Raw genomic sequence first — 11,054 nt, 5'->3', positions numbered from 1 at the left:
CTATGCATCGGTGTAACCTTCCTTCTCCCCAATGTAATCTCTACTTAAACATGGTGGTCAACTCCATGTATTATTTCCCAATGATCTATGGTTATCCTATGATGTTTGAGTAGATCCGTTTTGTCCTGTGGGTTAATCGTGATCTTGGTTGGTATGATTGTAGCTTTATGACAAGACGATGTTATTTTAACATGAGTTTTTATTATCTCCTATAAACAAGGTGTGCAGTTGATATTGCAGATCATAGACGCATACATACATTGCATACATGCTAAAGAGCATCTACAGATGAGGTCAGGTAGAAGTGTGTTCTTAGAGAATGCATGCATCTCTAAGATGATAAAGGAATTTAGCTCTATACAGGATGACGCACCAAGATGGGTATTAGACAGAGCTACCACTTATTTCAAACATGATATGGTGAGTCTCAGTTCCGTACATATTAATATGAATTAAATCAAGGATGAATGTTTGTATAGATGGGACCTAAACTAAAAAAACTCTATTTTTAGATATTCGTTCCATTAAACATTGAAGACTTTCATTGGTACCTAGCAGTTATAAATACAAGGGTGTAACATATCTAGATGCTCGACTCGCAAGGCCCAGGAATGCACCGCTATGGTTAGTTATCAGTCTCGCTGCAACATGTTTCGATAAGATGATTTCTGTTATTCTTCGCTTGTGATGCTAATACGTTGTCATTTATTCATGCAACAGCTGGAAGGACTGGAAAATATATTCCAATATGCATCGCTTCAAATGGAACTAAAATCTGATAAGTGGAAAGAGCTAAACATCACAACATGGCCAAAGGAAAAATGTATTAAGACCAGTCTGCAGACAGATGGGTATATCTCTTTTGATTCAAACCTGTTGCTCCCATCCCCTTTCGGCTACTCCTTCTCCTTCAGGATATCTGAACCAAGGAATTAAAGGCCGCATTATCAACACAGGCACCAACAAAGAGGATGAAAGGAAAATCATAGGCTTGGAAGAAAGCTGAATCTTTTTTTACTGAAGGATTAACAGTCGCCTGCAAGTTGGCGAGAAGGGACCTTCCTAGCCAGTTGGCCACCGTGACGAACGAGACATAACCAGGCGGCGGCAAAGGCAGTGCCTGCCCGAAACACGCCATGGCCCCCGAGCAGCTAACCCTAGGGGATGGACATTGCACACAATGAGGCTATGCACCGATTTGACGGGAAGGAGCAAGCGGTGGGGTCGGAGAGACTAACCTGGACCCGGACGAGTGAGGAGAAGCGTAGGGAGGGTCCTGAGTATTAGCACAACAGGCGGTGGTCATCCTATTCCTAATCAAGGTGGAGGTCGCAAGCGGAAACTGCTCCTGCTCCTGCTTTTGACCAAATCGAACAGAAATCATCAAGATGGGGTCGGAGAGCAGAGCATCGGGATCAAGGGGAGAAGAAGAGTTGGATTGGAACGGGACCTTCATGGAGTCCCGAGCAGGGGGAAGGAAGTTCGTGCCCAGGGGCGGTCCTGAGGTTTTTGGGGGCCCGGGGCAGAGGCAAAACTAGAGGCCCTTAGTATAATCAATACAATAATAATAATGGATATATGTATATATGAAATCTTACCAATAAACACTTGAATGCTTCAAAAATATTATACATATGAAATAATTATACATGTTACCTTTTCAAAAATTATAACATTCCAAGATGCAAAGTCACTTATAGGGTCGATTTCAATCTAGTCCAATAATTTCTTCTCGATACATAGCGTTGTAAAACCGTTTAAACTCCTCGGGGTAATTGTTGATATCAATTAGTTAATTCTATCTTTGTAAACCTTCCTCCAACCGATGTGACGGTTATATGCACTAAGATGGTAAGCAATAGAGGCATTAGGATAAAAAATGACTTCCCTAACAAACCTAAAAATCAAATTATAGACAGTACACGATAGGACAAAGTGAATTTTGTAATCTTTATTTTAGAATAAAAAAAGCAAAACAAGAAGTTCATCAACACTATCAGACTGGGCATGTACACTCGTTGAAATAATTGTACTATCAAGGCCACTTACATTTTTAACACTGATACTGATCAACATTTTCCTCTTGTTAAGATTCAGAATTACCATCATTTTGTTTCTCTTCCTCCACAATATTCGCCGATTTACCATTTGGAATCAACAAAACACCAATATTACTCTTGAAAATTTTATCAAGAGCGCCTCTCTGATTGTATCAACTCATTAACATGTTGCATATTTTTCCACCATGCTGAAAATAAATAAATAATGGCAGCAAAGGTTGATCGGTATCAGCTATGCACCATGGATGCAAAGGATACTTTACTTAATTTAGTATTAAACGTATAGGGAGTGGGGATTAGGGGACAGTATAATATACCTTGGATGGATTGGATCGGCTTTTATTGGACATTTGGTGGATAATTTATAGTGCATGAATACAGACAAATATAATGTATCTATTATACGAAAATGAAAACAAAAATCAAGGCAAACATAGTCCTTTTCTTAAGGACATTCACATTTTCAACCAGAAAATAAAAATAATAATTGAAAATGTAAGATACAATATTATGTTTGTACTGAGACATGCAATGGAACGAACTTTACCATGGTTCAAAATTCCACATCTCATATGCAACAAATTATATGTAGGTAATCCCAATCTAGGACAAATACCCCTACAATAGCTCACCCGAATGGTGATAAAGTCATATGAGAGGATTCCAAATAGCACAAGATGGACAAACACATAAGCTCAACGTAAGCAACATATAAAAATGGCAGCACACATTCTATTATGGAAAGTAGCCTATGTATAAAACATTATTTGTATAACCTCACAGAAGCTTCTGTTACACTCTTATCTCTTGTTCATTGTAAAACATTGGTAGGGAATTCAAGGACTAAAAATCAAAGAAACAATATATTGTTCAAACATAAACGTTGCTTTCCCCTAGCTATAATAATGAAGAAGTTGGAGATGACATTACTTCATACAAACAATCATGCGAGACTCAAATTGCATGTAATTGTGTCAATATGGTAACACCGTACTAATCTTTCTAGTTGTGGGCCTGTCAAAATGATGAGTGAAACATGGAATGAGGAAATGTGAAAATTAACTAGTAAAATAAAGAATGGCATGGCACTCAATGCCAAAACCATATCCACAAATTAAGCTAACATGGAATGAGTTTTCCTTTCTCAGTGGCATTCAAGCTAACTTGTGTGCCCTCAGAATGCAAAATTTAAAAATTGTACTGGTATGTAGGAAACTTCCCGTTGAATTGAACGAAGGAGATACTATACCATTAAATATAAGTAAATTAACCAATCCATATGATTATTTACTCTATTAACATGAATGTCTTCATTACTGGTGACACAATATGCAATGGGTCAGCAATCAAGTGGGCTTACATCAGATGGAAATTTCTCATCCCATATATCATTCTTTGACAGTTTTCTCTCAAGCGTGAGCTTCTTTTCGATCAATAATTGATATGAAGGGAAGCTTCTTTGTTATATGAAATTTCCTGTAGTAAAGATATCAACAATAGTGATCAGTTAAATATCAATAACTAATATAATATTTGCGTAGATGTCAATCAGAAGTCATGCTGATAATACCAAGTTCTGAGCAACATTTTGGTAGAATAAAGAAGCGCACTACCGTGTGGCATTGCTCAGGACCAGATGAGGTTCCTGACATGTGTAATCCAGACTTGGCCGCAGTAGATTAATAAATTCTCTCCTTGCAAAAAAAGAATAAGAAGTCTTTAGCAACATTAAAAATGTAAATGTTGCAGAAGATTTATTATGGGGCTTTGAGAGTTGAGACCTACATGCTCTATGCATTGGAATTTGTCACTTATCGGCCAAAGTGAAGCATAGCAAACCTTGTAGCTATGCATTTATCTTCATCTACCCTATAACAAAGGTCCTCAATATCGTTACGAATACACCATTACTACTGTGGTGGCATAAAAGACAGATTAGCCAAGTACCAAACTGAAGACTCCTTCCATTAGTCAATGCATTTGGAAAAAATACTTTGCTAACTACATTGACTCTCTGCAAAAAGATAGAGAAAATTATTTTAGTTCTTCATAGGCAAAAAGATTGTCACATGTTTTCTCAGTCTACCAACAAATAACTAATTGCTGCATATCAAGGACATTCCTAAATTCATGTGTAATCGTGTATTAAATAAATTACGTATCAACATCATGGAAGGCACCGTGATTAGAGATGGCAAAGGATAGGTCCCATCCCATCACAATCGGATGGTTTCTGGAGTGCTTTTCCGCAACCATCCTATGTTGAATTAGCAATAAGAACATACACATTGGGAGAACGGGGATACAGAGGGAATGAGCCACCCTCATCATTGTAATCTGATTGTTTCAGGGCTACTATGTTACCAGACCATCAAATCACCTACTCACAGATTCCCTCGCAAAACAAATACTTGCAGATTAACAAGATCCCAATTTCAAATCATGAGGGGAAGGAGACGTGGGGAAGCTGTGGTGGAATACTTCTAGGTACCGACCGGAACACGGGGCATCGGCACAATCGCTAATCAGATTGGCAACAACCGGGTCAGGGCGGGCAGACGAGCAAGAAGATGGGTTGGGTCAGGAGGAGGTGGGAGGGAGGGAGACCTTGAAAGTGGCGCGTTGAGGTCAGGAGATGGCGAAACTTCCTCGCTCCAACAGCCACCTCGTCGCCTCCAAACTAATGGACGACAGAGACATGAATGGATGTACCAGCAAATGATCTTCATGTTCGCCAAGTATTCACCCTTATCTGCCAGACAAAGGCGTAGTGCGAGAGGGCTGGGAGGGATCTCGGCCACCACAGGCATATCTAGGTCACAAAGGAAGCGAGTGATACGTCTCCCTCGTATCTAATTTTCCAAACACTTTTGCCCTTGTTTTGGACTCTAGCTTGCATGATTTGAATGGAACTAACCCGGACAGATGTTGTTTTCAGCAGAATTGCCATGGTGTTATTTTTGTGCAGAAATAAAAGTTCTTGGAATGTCCTGAAAATCAACAGAGAATTATTTTGGAATATAAAAAATACTGGAAGAAGAATCCACGTCGGGGGGGCCTCCACCTGTCCACGAGGGTGGGGGGCACGCCCTACCCCCTGGGCGTGCCCCCCTGCCTCGTGGGCCCCCTGACGCTTCACCGACCTCAACCTTGACTCCATATATTCACTTTCAGGGAGAAAAAACCAGGGAGAAGGATTCATCGCGTTTTACGATACAGAGCCGCTGCCAAGCCCTAAACTCTCTCGGGAGGGATGATGTGGAGTCCGTTCGGGGCTCCGGAGAGGGGAATCCGTCGCCATCGTCATCATCAACCTTCCTCCATCACCAATTTCATGATGCTCACCGCCGTGGGTGAGTAATTCCATCATAGGTTTGCTGGACGGTGATGGGTTGGATGAGATTTATCATGTAATCGAGTTAGTTTTGTTAGGGTTTGATCCCTAGTATCCACTATGTTCTGAGATTGATGTTGCTATGACTTTGCTATGCTTAATGCTTGTCACTAGGGCCCGAGTGCCATGATTTCAGATCTGAACCTATTATGTGTTCATCAATATATGAGAGTTCTTGATCCTATCTTGCAAGTCTATAGTCACCTACTATGTGTTATGATCCGGCAACCCCGAAGTGACACGTCTCCCTCGTATCTACTTTTCCAAACACTTTTGCCCTTGTTTTGGACTCTAACTTGCATGATTTGAATGGAACTAACCCGGACTGACGCTGTTTTCAGCAGAATTGCCATGGTGTTATTTTTGTGCAGAAATAAAAGTTCTCGGAATGACCTGAAAATCAACAGAGAATTATTTTGGAATATATAAAAAATACTGGAAGAAGAATCCACTTCAGGGGGGCCTCCACCTGTCCACGAGGGTGTGGCCACGCCCTACCCCCTGGGCGCGCCCCCTGCCTCGTGGGCCCCCTGACGCTCCATCGACCTCAACCCTGACTCCATATATTCACTTTCGGGGAGAAAAAAACCAGGGAGAAGGATTCATTGTGTTTTACGATACAGAGCCGCCGCCAAGCCCTAAACTCTCTCGGGAGGGCTGATCTGGAGTTCGTCCGGGGCTCCGGAGAGGGGAAAACGTCACCATCATCATCATCAACCTTCCTCCACCACCAATTTCATGATGCTCACCGTCATGCGTGAGTAATTCCATCGTAGGCTTGCTGGACGGTGATGGGTTGGATGAGATTTATCATGTAATCGAGTTAGTTTTGTTAGGGTTTGATCCCTAGTATCCACTATGTTCTGAGATTGATGTTGCTATGACTTTGCTATGCTTAATGCTTGTCACTAGGGCCCAAGTGCCATGATTTCAGATCTGAACCTATTATGTTTTCATCAATATATGAGAGTTCTTGATCCTATCTTGCAAGTCTATAGTCACCTATTATGTGTTATGATCTGTTAACCCCAAAGTGACAATAATCGGATACTTACCGGAGATGACCGTAGTTTGAGGAGTTCATGTATTCACCATGTGTTAATGCTTTGTTCCGGTACTCTATTAAAAGGAGGTATTAATATCCCTTAGTTTCCAATAGGACCCCGCTACCACGGGAGGGTAGGATAAAAGATGTCATGCAAGTTCTTTTCCATAAGCACGTATGACTATATTCGGAATACATGCCTACATTACATTGATGAACTGGAGCTAGTTCTTTGTCACCCTAGGTTATGACTGTTACATGATTGATCGCATTCGGCATAATTCTCCATCACCGATCCAATGCCAACGAGTTTTCCATATATTGTTCTTCGCTTATTTACTTTTCCACTGCTACTGTTACAATCACTATAAAACCCCAAAAATATTACTTTTGCTACCGTTACTTTTGCTATCTTCACTACTACTATCATATTACTTTGCTACTAAAGACCTTGCTGCAGATATTAAGTTTCTAGGTGTGGTTGAATTGACAACTCAGCTGCTAATACTTGAGAATATTCTTTGGCTCCCCTTGTGTCGAATCAATAAATTTGGGTTGAATACTCTACCCTCAAAAAATGTTGCGATCCCTTATACTTGTGGGTTATCAAGAACATTTTCTGGCACCATTGCCGGGGAGCATAGCTCTATTCCTTGAGCCACTTGGGATTTATATCTGCTTATCATTATGAAGAACTTGAAAGATCAAAGAACCAAGATTTTTCCCTCGACTAAGAGGGGAGGTAAGGAACTACCATCTAGCTCTGCACTTGATTCACCTTCTGTTGTGAGTAAGCTTACGACACCTAAACCTGCTTCTGCTATTAATTCTGCTATGTCGCATGTTATTGATGATGCCACTTCTGCTATGCATGATACTTATGATGAAACTACGTCTATGCTTGATACCATTGTGCCACTTGGTGAATTTCTTGATGAATAACTTGCTAGGGCTAGAGAGAATGAAATTATTGAAATTGATAATATTGATGAAAGTGATGATGAAGATTCTCCCCCTAGATATGAATTGCCTGTTGTTCCTGAGGGTTATGTTATGGATGAAGAAACTGCTAGAGACTTTCTTTCTTGCAATGATAGAGATGGTCTTAAGAACCTGTTAGTTAAGCTGAAAGAAAAGTCTTTGAATGCTAGAATGCAATATGATCCTAAGTTTGCTACTTCACCTATCTTGAAATGATAGAAGTGATCTTAAGACATTATTAGCTAAGATGAACGAAAAAACTCTGAATGCTAGAATGAAATATGATCCTGCATATGCTACTTCACATATCTTTGTTACTGATAAGGATTATGATTTCTTAGTTGATCCTGAGTTAATTACTTTGGTTCAATCTGATCCTTTCTATGGCTATGAATCTGAAACTGTTGTGGCACATCTTACTAAATTAAATGATATAGCTACCCTGTTCACTAAAGATGAGAAAACTCGATATTATTATATCCTTAAATTATTTCCATTCTCATTAAAGGGTGATGCTAAGATATGGTTTAATTCTCTTGATCCTGGTTGTGTGCATAGTCTTCAAGGTATGATTTACTACTTCTCTGCTAAATATTTCCCTGCTCATAAGAAACAAGTTGGTTTAAGGGAAATATATAATTTTTGCAAATTGAAGAAGAGAGTCTCGCACAAGCTTGGGGGAGGCTTCTCCAATTACTTAATGCTTTGCTTGATCATCCTCTCAAGAAAAATGAAATACTTGATATCTTTTATAATGGACTAACCGATGCTTTGAGAGATTACCTGGATAGTTGTGTTGGTTGTGTTGTCAGGGAAAGAACAGTTGATCAAGCTCAAATTCTATTGAATAATATGTTGACTAATAAAAATAATTGGACACTTCCTGAACCAACTCCTAAGCCAACTCCGAAGAAAAGGGGTATTCTATTTCTCAGTCCTGAAGATATGCAAGAGGCAAAGAAATCTATGAAAGAGAAAGGTATAAAAGCTGAAGATGTTAAGAATTTACCTCCTGTTAAAGAAATATGTGGTCTTAATTTGCCGCCTATTGAAGAAACACACGGTCTTGATAACCTGACACAGGTTGTAAAGGTAAATTCTCTCTATAGATTTGATGAAGGTGATATTCCTCGTTATAAGTCTGCTAGCCAATGCTTAGATGAGTTTGATAATTTTATTGTTAAACAAGAGAACTTCAATGCTTATGTTGGTAGACAATTGAAACATAATGCTTATATGATTGAACACTTGAGTGATTATATGGCTAGTGTTAAAGGTGAACTTAAACTTATTAGTAAACATGCTTCTATGGTTACCACTCAAGTAGAACAAGTACTTAAAGCTCAGAATGATTTGCTCAATGAATTGAATAGTAAAAACAATGACTTTGCTATTAGAGTCACAACTAGAGGAGGTAAAGTGACTCAGGAACCTTTGTATCCTGAGGGTCATCCTAAGAGAATTGAGCAAGATTCTTAGAGAATTAATATTGATGCACCTAGTCCTTCTAAAAGGAACAGAAATAAAAATGATAGGACTTTGCATGCTTCTAATGAACCTATTGTTGACACACCTGAGAATCCCAATGATATTTCTATCTTGATGCTAAAACACCATCTGGTAATGAACATGAACCTAGTGATAATATTAATGATGATGTTCATGTTGATGCTCAACCTAGTAATGGTAATGATGTAGAGATTGAACCTGCTGTTGATCTTGATAACCCACAATCAAAGAATCAACATTATGATAAGAGAGACTTTGTTGCTAGAAAGCACGGTAAAGAAAGAGAACTATGGGTTCAAAAACCCATGCCTTTCCCTCCTAAACCATCCAAGAAAAAGGATGATGAGGATTTTGAGCGCTTTGCTAAAATGATTAGACCTATCTTTTTGCGTATGCGTTTGACTGATATGCTTAAAATGAATCCTTATGCTAAATATATGAGAGATATAGTTACTAATAAGAGAAAGATACCAGAAGCTGAAATTTCCACCATGCTTGCTAATTATACTTTTAAGGGTGGAATACCAAAGAAACTTGGAGATCCAGGAGTACCAACTATACCATGCTCCATTAAAAGAAACTATGTTAAAAACTGCTTTATGTGATCTTGGAGCCGGTGTTAGTGTTATGCCTCTCTCTTTATATCATAGACTTGATTTGAATAAGTTGACACCTACTGAAATATCTTTGCAAATGGATGATAAATCAACTGCTATACCTGTCGGTATTTGTGAGGATGTGCCTATTGTGCTTGCAAACATTACTATTTTAACGGACTTTGTTATTCTTGATATTCCTGAGGACGATAGTATGTCTATTATTCTTGGAAGACCCTTTTTGAATACTGCAGGAGCTGTTATTGATTGCACCAAAGGTAATGTGCCAGTGTATAACACATTAAAAGCTGCAAGAAGAAAACCACGGATCAATAATTCAGCATTCAACTATTTAAGGGAATTTAGCTTACATACCAAATACAAATACTACATACTCTAGCAGTATTGAAGTGGAGTCCAAAATTCAAAAACATGGTCAAGCAACAAGATCATGATGAAGCAGTAAGAGAACAATGTATTCATAGTCATAACCATCAAAATCAGGTGGGGATAGCACGCATCTTGCTTGTCTAAGAGTCTTCAATAATATACTGAATAAAATACTGAACATTGATAGAATGATTACAAAAATGTTCCTGCTATGGAGGTCAAGCTAGATACAAACTCCTTCTCTAATGTATCTAATGGATTTTATCAATGGATGGTACTCAAAGTGTGGACAACAGGACATCAGGCTCTCTAATGTTTTTGTAACAAAGCAGACAAGGGTAACCAAACTAAAGCATAGCCACAACATGATACGCAAGGAACTTCTCTATTTGACAGATAACATGCGAGCATGATTTTTACGCTAAGATGGAGCAGATGATTCTAGGAGCTTTGCATCGGGATGTGAACAACTTGGTGACCACAGGAGGCAGATGCTAGCGGGAGAGCAAGCGGCATGTGGCTGGAGGAAGGAGCTGCAATACATGAGAGTAGGCGGAGGTGGCTCCAGTAGAGACGTCACGAGCAGGGGCCGGCGGTCATGAGATACGATGTTTGCATAATTCAACACGCCGCCACCACAACTTCTTCCCTGTGGTGAAAAATTCATAACAATGAGATCAATCTTTTTATAGAGGACAAAACCAAAGCTAGGTGCACCACAGATTAGAGAGAGGGAACAACAAATTACAAAGGTGGTTATGTAGTAGTAAGATGATAAAATACGACAGTTTCAGCCTGTGGGCAGTTCTTGTATTATTTATTAGCTGGCTACTTCTTTTTCACCGCTTATTGGTGTGATGGTTATCTCAGCTTACTCATAAATAACATGGGTGTAATCTGGTACAAAATGTGTTGGTAGGATGACGATCTCTTTGGAATATTTTGTTCAACTAATGTATTTTTGTTCTTCTCACTCAGGATAAAGCGATTGGACGAGGCGTGCCTTGAGAGGTATCAACAATACAATAGAACGTACATCCAATCATGGATTCTTCAGCGTTAGTCTTCCCACACATTTT

At 39.3% G+C, this 11,054-nt stretch overlaps 1 long non-coding RNA gene across 3 annotated transcripts; it reads right to left on the bottom strand.

Annotated features, from left to right (window-relative positions):
* Positions 1-654: 654 nt before the first annotated feature.
* LOC125532911 lies at positions 655-9,748 on the bottom strand. 3 transcript variants are annotated; one of them, XR_007294182.1, is made up of 9 exons: positions 9,708-9,748; positions 8,490-8,554; positions 4,008-4,074; positions 3,846-3,929; positions 3,674-3,754; positions 3,421-3,536; positions 1,451-2,248; positions 1,239-1,354; positions 655-1,157 (listed from the first exon to the last, which is right to left on the bottom strand). It is a non-coding gene; the product is annotated as an uncharacterized LOC125532911 (long non-coding RNA). The 3 variants fall into 3 exon arrangements; XR_007294181.1 differs by lacking the exons at positions 655-1,157; positions 1,239-1,354; positions 1,451-2,248 and adding an exon at positions 2,256-3,074; XR_007294183.1 differs by lacking the exons at positions 655-1,157; positions 1,239-1,354; positions 1,451-2,248 and having other exon boundaries at positions 3,307-3,536.
* Positions 9,749-11,054: the final 1,306 nt, after the last annotated feature.

The sequence above is a fragment of the Triticum urartu genome, chromosome 1 (assembly GCF_003073215.2).
Source record: "Triticum urartu cultivar G1812 chromosome 1, Tu2.1, whole genome shotgun sequence".
Classification (NCBI taxonomy): domain Eukaryota; kingdom Viridiplantae; phylum Streptophyta; class Magnoliopsida; order Poales; family Poaceae; genus Triticum; species Triticum urartu.
The sequence above is the reverse complement of the archived record's forward strand: the minus strand, read 5'-3'. Positions and strand labels throughout refer to the sequence as shown.